Raw genomic sequence first — 10,261 nt, 5'->3', positions numbered from 1 at the left:
ATTCTCTACTAAACAAGCCCATAGTTTTTTTTTTACTAGCATTGCAAACTTGTAATGCTCGATTACTTTTCTACCCTCCCAACTTCATTAAGTTCGATGTACTTAATAAAATGAACTCACCTCTTACCTAACGTAAACAACTAATTAATTGCATTCTAAGAAAAACATTAATTATAGAAAAAAAAATATATACACAATCAATACTTACGTTACGACAAAGCTATCTCTCCCTCCACAAAATTCATTCCTTCTCAAAGACGATTACAAATATATCAATTAGATTGAAAATATTAGTATATTTAACAACATTTTAAAAAATCGTAAATATAGCAAAATGTTTAATTTGTAATATGGTGTATTTAATTAGTCTATCAACAAAAATTTATAGAAATTTTCGAAACAACAAAATCAAGGTTCTTGTTTTTCTTTTCATTTCACATTTTGTCTAAAAATAATAATAAATAAATAGAGCAAATTGTTCATCTCCAACTTTCTTTTTTTTATCTATATTTTATATATAATTTAAAAAATCAAACCTTAAAGACTAAAAAAAAATAGCTTGTAAAAGTTGTTTTATTTTTTGGAAATAACTAAAAAATATGCAAATTACTCCAAGACCTGAAGAGGAAAATAAATTTAATATTAAAAAATATATACAAAGAATGACATGTTTATCAAAATGAAACGTTTAAACTCTCAAATGCAAAGTTGAAACTAATAACGGATGGTGATTCTTATATAGCGTTTAAATTCAAAGAAAAGAATCATTGAAACAATACCTTCACTTGTATTGTGAAAGAGAAAAAGAAATGTATGGGTTAATTGTAGATCATTAATTATTTAGACTTCAAATAGTGGGCGAATACATATTATTTATTATTATTATTGTATATTTCCTTTCTAAAAAAAAGTATATCAAAACATAATGGATCAGGTCATTCCTCCACCACTTCAACAACTCCTATATAAATAGAAACCATAGGAGTGCATCATAGATACATCAAACAAATACACTCAACAAGTTTAGCTCAAAGAAAAGGAAAATAGGAACGACAATAATGTATGAAAAAAATATGCAACTGGCAATGTCTCTCTTACTTGTGTTGGTGGCTATGGTGTTGGTTCAACCATCCACAGCAGTTCCACTGCCACTCCCAAAATGGCACATTCATGTGGTAAATGGGCTTAGAAATCAAACCCTATTTGTGCATTGTAAGTCCAAGGATGATGATTTGGGAAACCACACTTTGAGTACCAAAGGGTAGGAAGTTCAATGGACATTTAAAGTCAACTTTTTTGGAACAACCTTGTTTTGGTGCTATTTAAAGAAGCCAAATTTCTACGTAGCTTTTGAATCTTTTTGGGTTGAGAAAACTCACCCTTGGCTTACTTCTAGGTGTTTTGATAAGAATTGCATCTGGATTGCTAAAGATGATGGAATTTACTTGAGAAACAATCTCACCAATGTTGATGAACTTGTACATCCATGGAACAAAATGGTTTGAGTGTATTGTACCTCTTTCAACTATTTAAAAATCTTATATAACAAAAAATACAATTTTAGATACATCTATGTTCTATTTTATAATATTGAGTTATTAGTGTCGTTACATGTATCTTCCCTTATTATATTAATGTTATCATTTATGTTTCGACGAATCTATATCTATCGCATTTACTTGTACTTTTGATTTTAAAAACAAACACACAAAAGAAAGAAACAAAGTCACAGTATATTTGAACATAATACTTATGGATTATTTAAGTTTGGCCAACTTCGTTAAATAAAATTAGAAATAATATAGGAAATAAGAAAACAAAATAAATTATTGTGAAGGTAATTTTTGGAACGTTTCTCTCAAATTTGATGGGTGATATAAATTATAAAAAAATGTTTAATTTCATCTCAAAATCCAATGATGAGATCCTCGACATGCCTTTCAAGATGGAATGAGAAAACATGATTATTTTTTTGTCTAAGAAACGTAAGAGAAAGGAAAAGAAGAAGAGTTAACTCAATCTTAAATCATAAAGAAGCCGCTCTTGATAATTTGTTTTCTAATACAAATTAGGAAAATTGTGTTAAATTGGATCAAAATGTGTCTAATGAGAAAACTTCTAGTGATGTGGCCATTCAAAATACTAAACCTATTAGCAATAAGGCTAAGAACCATGACGCTTTAAGTGCTGAAAATTATATGAACGAATATATATTGATGCTGCAAAGTTTTCTTAGTTATTATTATTTGTAAGAAATAATAGCATATTTGCAAGGTTCCGTCTCTTTTTGTTTGCATTTCAACACCTTGATTAAATACGTGGATGCGTATACAACTACTAAACATAGATAGCATCATGTTTATCTATACTTTATTATAACTTTTTTGAAAAGTTAGTCTAAATTTAATTACGAAATGAAAATTTATGAGACTAGTTTCAAGAATAATGTTTTTTTAAAATAAATGACAAAAAAAAATAATAATGTTATTTTGAAAACTAATGTAAAAAATAGGGTAGGAGGAAACTATTGTAAAAATTAGGGTAGTACGTAAAGTCGTGGAGGGTATCTATGACTAGGTTAATTCGTTGAGCTATCCGTCTTCTCTGACAGTCAATGCTGCCATGTTGTCTGGCATGCACGAAAGTCATGGATCAGGTCTACAACTTCAATCTATCTCTTGTCATGTACCTAGGCCATAACTTCAAATGGAAGTCGGAAACGAGGTACACGACTTCCTCATATAAAAAACCCTCTCATCTCTTTCGACAGAACCATTTTGCCTTTGGTTTTGCTGTTTCTCCTTTCTTCCTCTGTCGCTGTAGCCACCATCTACTTTTTGTGGTTATCACCGTCCCACCATTTGATCATTACTTGCTTAGGAGTTCAAAAGTATAATTATTTTCTATTTTTTACATACATTTTTGTTTATTCATAAATAATATTTTTAATAATGTTATTTTGTAAAATATTGTGAAAAATAAGATAGTGAAGTCGTCCAGGACTAGGTTAAATGTATGATTTTATTTATATAGTGTAAATGCAATTGTTTGATTTTATGGCTTGATGTATATTTTAAAGTTTGATGTACATTTTAAGCCTTAAATTTTAGTGTATTGATATGTAAATTTTAGGGCTTAAATTCACAGTATTTTATTGTATAAGTATTTGATTTTATGACTATGCATTTTTGTTTCATAAATAGGACATTGCATTATTTTATAGAAGTTTGAGCTTGATGTATTGAGTGGGTGGTGCGTCCCTTCGAAGGAAAAAATGACCGTTGCATTCAATGCAATGCTTTGAGTTCCACCATGCGATACACAACCCCTAGACGATACTAAATTTTGGGCAAAAAACTAATTGTCTTTATCACCTACTTGTGGGTTGCGTACCTTTAAAAAGGTCACACTTTCTTGCTAGCGTACAACTTCCCTTTGTTTCCTCACAGACACAAAAATTCTAACTATATTCTACCTAAAAAGGAATAAAGAAAGCATTAATAAAGTGGTAAAGGAAAGTGATAAATAAATAAAGAAAATAAAAGAAATAATAAAGTGAAAAGAAAGAAAGAAGAATAAAGCGATAAAGATGATGCACAAAAAAAATGTGTTTGAATTACAACTTTTAACGCGATAGAATGTACAAACGCATCAACACGTTAAAGGAAATGCAAATGAAGGCTTTGTTACATTAAATTCATGGAAACTTTGATGCAATCTTCGTCGTTATAATAAGTCTTGAGTCTTTGCCAGTTTACCTTAACCACGTTTTTCTCATCCAGCAATGCAATCTCCATAACACCATGGGGGAATATCTCTTTCACAACGAATGGTTTAGATCATTGCGAACAAAGTTTTTCTGGAAATAGACTGAGTTAAAGAGTATTACTTTTTGTCCAGGGTACAACTCGCGTTACCGATGTGGTGATCGTGTCATGCCTTCATCTTTTTCTTATAAATTTTGGTGTTCTCATAGGCTTGAGAACATCACTCTTAAAGCTCGTGCAACTAAAGTAATCTTACCTCTCTTGCAGCATGACTTTCGAAGTTCAACTATTTGCACATCCATAACGCCTTGTGCTCCAACTCCAGTTGTAAATGGCAGGCCTTCCCAAAGACTAATGCGTAAGAGGACATCTCAATTGGTGTCTTCTATGCGATGTGATAAGCCAATAACGTCGAATCTAGGTGATCGACCTATCTTTGTGGGATGAATTTACCATTTTTTTCATAATCTTCTTGATTTCCCTGTTGGAGACCTTCGTCTGACCATTTGTTTGAGGATGGTATGCAGTGGCAACTTTATGGTTGATATTGTACTTCACGACTAGCTTGGCAATGATTTGACTAATAAAGTGAGAACCTTCATCTTAGATAAGGGTTATAGGTGTCCCAAATCGCAAGAAGATGTTCTTTTTAAAAATTTGCTTACTGTCATCACATCGTTCTTCACATAGAAGATGGCTTCAACCCACTATGGAACATAGTAAATGGCCAATAAGATGTAGATATGGCCACCAAATTAAGGAAATGGTCCCATAAAATCAACCCTCCAAACATTAAAGTGTCCGATCTCCACGATTGGCTGTTGAGGCATTTTTTCACGATGAGACATATTTCCCATCCTCTGACACAAGTCACAATTGATCACATAATTCCTTACATCTTGAAAAAGAGTGGGCCAGAAATATCCACTCTGTAATACCTTTGCAATCGTCTTTTGTCCGTCAAACTGTCCTCTATAGGGTGTTTTATGACACTTGGTAATTATCTCTTTTGTTTCATACACAGGAACACATTTTCTTAATATCTTGTCTGGCCCCAATTTGTATAGGAACGACTCATCCCATCTAAAGAATCTGCATTCATGAAATAATCTCTTTCTTTGCTGGTTGTTGAAGTCTTATGGCCATGTTTTGCAAATCAGATAGTTAACTATGTCTGCTTACCAGGGTTCCTTTTCTTCAACTGACATGTTTTATAGGAGTTTAAAGAATGACTAATCCAACTTAGAATTAATATGAATAAGGAAGAAGATAAAAGGAAAGGATGATTATTCTGATATTTTATAAAGAGGAAAGCTAGAGATCGTTAAGTAAGAAGAAGACCAAAGAAGAGTTCTAATCAAAGAAGGAAACTTAGTATAGTGAGTGATTTTTTAAAATGATTATAGTTTTCAAAAGCTTTGCTTTCTAAGCCTTATGTTTCATGTGTCATATAATGTATGTTTATGTTTATAGTAAGAATGATTTGAAAGAAAGCTTTAATGTTATGTTTTCAAGTTAAAGTTTCATGTTTATTGATTGTATTGTATGCTTGATTGAGAGTAAATCATTAGTTTTATTCCTATCAATGAGCTAGTTGCTATGTGCATACAATGAGTAAAGGCATCCATGTAGAGAAGGCCTGCATGGTGGAATGAGGTGGGACAATGCATGAAAGATGTGTATTGCACCAGGAAGCTTGAGCAACAAGGAATGAACTAGGACATTCTCAAGGATGTTGTTGATGAAAAGGTCATCATAGTAGTCCATGTACGAGAATGGTTCATGTCTTGGTGAAAGAAATAAGTGAAACTAATGTGTATATATTTATGAGATTTGAAATGCGTTATGAAGTTTATACATTGAGCCTGAGTTTAAATGAAAATGATTTATATGAGTGTTTTATATTTAAAAGATTCTAAAAACTTATCACTCTCTATGTCCTTTGACTTACATTTTAAAGTTTTCCCTCCCTAGGTTGTAAGAGGTAAGCAATCATTTAAAAAGTAAAGCAATCGAAGGTACGCGATCATTTAGGATGCTAAGGGATCATGTTTGAAAGGGTAGGCGACTAGGACTAAGTGATCAGTCAAGGAGCTAAGTGATCGCGTTGAGGGTTGAAGTCTAGGAAGGCATTTGACATTTCTTTATTTAACTCTTGTTTTGAGAATTTGTATCTTGTCCTATACTACTATATAAACTTTTAGGTTTGTGTTAATTAAAGAAGTTTATTGATTTTAATTTCGCTGCTTGGTATTAGCTTAAGTATAAACCAAGGTGTGTTAAGTAAATTGGTACAAGGCGTGACATGTTTGTAGAACAATCTAGGCCATACTCTTGGAAATGCTACTAGTCAAACTCAACCTATTCTTGCAAATGTATTTTCCAGTAGTGGTTGCAAACATGGGGACTTGGTTGTTCAACCATCCATTGGATCTCCATTAGACACATATTTTTAGAAAGGACATATTTGCTTTAGTAAAAGTAACGTAAAGATGAGACCATCTATTGTTGGCTATTAAGAACAATTTTGAGTTGTAGATCCAAAAATCTAACAAAGACCTATACAATGTGTGATGTATCCATGAAGAAGTCAATGTTTTCAACATCCATGAACAACCTCATGTCAACATACGCTCTGATTTTTTTCCTTACTGATCATAGCCAACTCAGTGAATAAACCATTGTCATCTTCATAGAGTCTACATCGTTTTCAAACTCCATTACTATGCAAATCTCTTCAAAGACATTAATGTGAATACCCTTTGTAATAGACTTTTTGTATTACATAAGAAAATTGTGTCTTGCAGTTCACATTTAGCCCTTAAAGCCCATTCTAAAGCGGGTGCTGACCACAACCTCATCACCAATAAGAAATCATCCTTGTTGCACGTGACAGTCGTGCCATTCAAATCGAAAGTCATGGCATCTCTTCTATTGTTTTTAACTTTCCTTAGTAGGATGTAATGTACAATTGGACAGTTGAATTTTACATACATATCGACGAAACAATCAAATACCACCTTTTTGAAGAGATTAAGCTAGGTAAGTGTAAGATTCTCCTTCACTATCTTATTGTCCAATGTGATGTGGGAAGACAAATTAATAGTTTAGCCAGAAAACCGATTCTTTACAAAAAAAAAATTTGAATTGATTAGCCATGTTGCACCTAAAACAAAATGAAAAAACATATATAATTAGCCACTCCACACTCCACAATCCTCACTATGTACTCACTACTCGATGCACGATATACTCGATACCGATTTCCTCATAACACCCTAAACATGGTACTCGATCCTCGTAAACTCGTTACATGACATCATATACTTGACACTAATGCTTGATAATATTGGGTGATCATAAACATAATCACTACAAGAAAATACATCTTTTTTGACGCACATAACAGACGTTAGGAAAAATGGCTTCTCCCGATGCTGTAGAAGCAACGCCATGAAATGTACCTAATCCTGATGTCACTTCGACATAAGGGAAATTATTAGAAAGATAATTGACTTATCCCGACTGTAACGCCCCGAAAATTCGAGGTAAAATTTTCTCGTTTATGTAAATTTTTCGGAAATCTAAAATGTTGGTGTAAGTTGATATAATAATAATATAATATTAATTATATTATTATTATTAATATTTATTTTATTTATTATAATATTAATATTATAATTATTATTATTATTTAATATTATAGTAATATAATTTTTTTAAAACAATAACATTATCTTTATCTAATGTTAATTTATTTTATTATTTAATATTAATATTTTTATATATTATTATTATTACTTTATATTATTATTATTATTATTTTATAATTATTAAAAGTGTGTATATATATATATATAATAAAAACTTTTTTAAGAAAACCCTAAAGGAGGCGCGCGCGAACGCACAGCCCCCCCCCATCCATCTTCTCTTCTTCCTCCTTCCTTCACCCGACGCCGCCATCCACCGCCTCCATCTCTTTCTTCTTCATTTCTGCATCACCGTCGGCTCCTTCGTCTCCAGCTCGGTTGTTCTTCACCGTCCGCGCGTCTCCGTCTTCTGCCCGCGAACGGCCAGCCTTCGACAGGTCCTTTAAATCGGTCATCCGATTGTTCGCAAGCCCGTCATCTCTAATACTCTCTCTCCGTCTCGTGTACCCGGTGGCCGCCGGCCGCTTCTACCCTCAGTCGAGCGGGCCGCACCTTATTTTCCGTCGCGGTGCCGCCGTCAGTCATCCGCGAAGCGCAACCATCACGCCTGTAGTTTTGTGTCGTACCCGACCCGAGACCCAATTCCAGCCGCGAGCCGCCAACTATCCCAGCCGCGAGCCGCCAGCAATCCCAGTTCGAGCCGTGAGCCGCGTGAGCCGAGCCGAGTGAGCCGCGTGAGTCGAGCCGAGTGAGCCGAGCCGAACGAGCCAGGCGAGCTGAACCGCAAGCCGAGCCGAGCCGAGAACCAAGCCGAGCCGAGCCGAGCCGAGCCGAGAACCAAACCGAGCCGAGCCGAGAACCAAGCCGAGTTAAGCCGAGCCGAGCCGAGCCGAGCTGAGCCGAGGCCAAGCCGAGCCGAGCCGAGTTGAGCCGAGCTTTTAGCCGAGGCCAAGCCGAACCGAGCCGAGAGTGAGCCGAGCCGTGAGCCGAGGCCAAGCCGAGCCGAGCCGAGCCACCTAAGCCTTCCTTCCTCCACTTTGGGTCACGGTGAGTCTTCGGTAAGGATTTGTTTTGATGAATTCCCTAAGGTTGCCACATCCGATTCGAGTTGATTATTGGAATAAGCTTTGACCCTATCTCTCACCCCTTAAAGGTAGTAAAGAATTGACGTTTAAGCTCTCGGGTTCTACGGCAGGCTTGGTTGGAGATAGCTTCCTTCTTTCCTCGGGTAAGTCAACGGATGTGCTTCGAACCATCTAAAACGACTTCTACTAGGGTCATCAACTAAAACCTTCGTGTTTTCGTTTTAGGTTGAGCTGTTGAGCGTGGATTCGATCGAGGGGCATAACCGAGTATCAGGTAAGGGTTTTCCTACTACTGGACCTCAGGTCGAGGCCGGAAACGTAGTAATCCACAGGGGATTACACGTTAGTGACTATACTGAATAAGTGTATTTGTGTTGACTGTTAAGCACTGTTATTATGTTTCTGTCTGATGTAACTGAACTGCAACCGCTAATTGTAGATTGAAATTTTAGATTGATGGACGTTGATCATGGGATTAGACGGGGAGGGACAGTGAGTTCAGTTGGTTATTTAGCTGTTTGAGTCTTGGGGCTCTTCCATAATGGTATACGAATAGTTGACGCGTATAGCAACTGAGGGTGTAATGGTTTACACCTATACTACCTGGCCAGTAAAGCCTTTAGGGAAATTGTAAAATGATTGATGATTGGGATATGACTGTTGTAGACGGTTTAGTATGGACTGAGGGGATACGGTTAGCTTCATCTATGGGGTAGTGTGCCTTACGGATATGTGCATCCTTCGGGAGCACTAGACTGATATGTGCATCCTTCGGGAGCACTAGACTGATGTGTGCATCCTTCGGGAGCACTAGACTGATGTGTGCATCCTTCGGGAGCACTAGACCGATATGTGCATCCTTCGGGAGCACAAGACTGACATGTGCATCCTCCGGGAGCACTAGACTGATGTGTGCATCCTTCGGGAGCACTAGACTGATATGTGCGTTCTACGGAACCACTAGACTGTTACGTAGGGTACCCCCGAATAGGAAGTTAACTGTTGTCCCCTAACGGGCCCAGTAGTGGGTCCCTTACTGGGTATGTTTATACTCACCCTTTTCTCTTCTTTAACTTTTCAGGTAAGGGCACAGCGAGGGGCAGACCGGCGAGAGGCAGGAAGGACGCGTGAAGGCCATATGGACGCGTCTGGTTTTCTTATCGCTTCCGCTATGTAATTTGTCAGAATATTTGACTTGTGGTTTTGAACTGATAACTTGAGTTTTTATTTGAGACTTTTATGATTGATTTAAAATAGGGCCCGAAACTGTCTTTTTGTAATGTTTCTAATGTTTTTAATGAATCGTAACTGGTCCGTTTTAAATTTTATGTTGAATGGTCGAGTTTTGGTATTTGGTAATGACCTCAGCTTAGTCCGGAAAGTTGGGTCGTTACAGTTGGTATCAGAGCCTAAGCTTATAATGTGAGTCTGTGTTTTGTGTCCTTATGGCTGAAACGATCCTTACCGCTCGTCAGGTACGCTCCCATGAAAGTATATGTATAACTCTACATGCCTTACCTTACCTAAGTTAAACTGCAAATTCAATTACCATTATGACTAAAGGGATCGTTGGTGGTTGTTAAGGAAATGCCGCCAAGGAGAGGTGCACGTAGGGGTGGTCGAGGAGGCCGAGGAAGGGGAGCAGGACGCGTTCAACCTGAGGTACAGCCTGTAGCCCAAGCCCCTGACCCGGCTGCGCCAGTTACTCATGCGGACCTAGCCGCCATGGAGCAGAGGTTTAGAGATTTGATTATGAAGA

Source organism: Cucumis melo, chromosome 1 (genome assembly GCF_025177605.1).
Source record: "Cucumis melo cultivar AY chromosome 1, USDA_Cmelo_AY_1.0, whole genome shotgun sequence".
Taxonomy (NCBI): Eukaryota; Viridiplantae; Streptophyta; class Magnoliopsida; order Cucurbitales; family Cucurbitaceae; genus Cucumis; species Cucumis melo.
The sequence above is the reverse complement of the archived record's forward strand: the minus strand, read 5'-3'. Positions refer to the sequence as shown.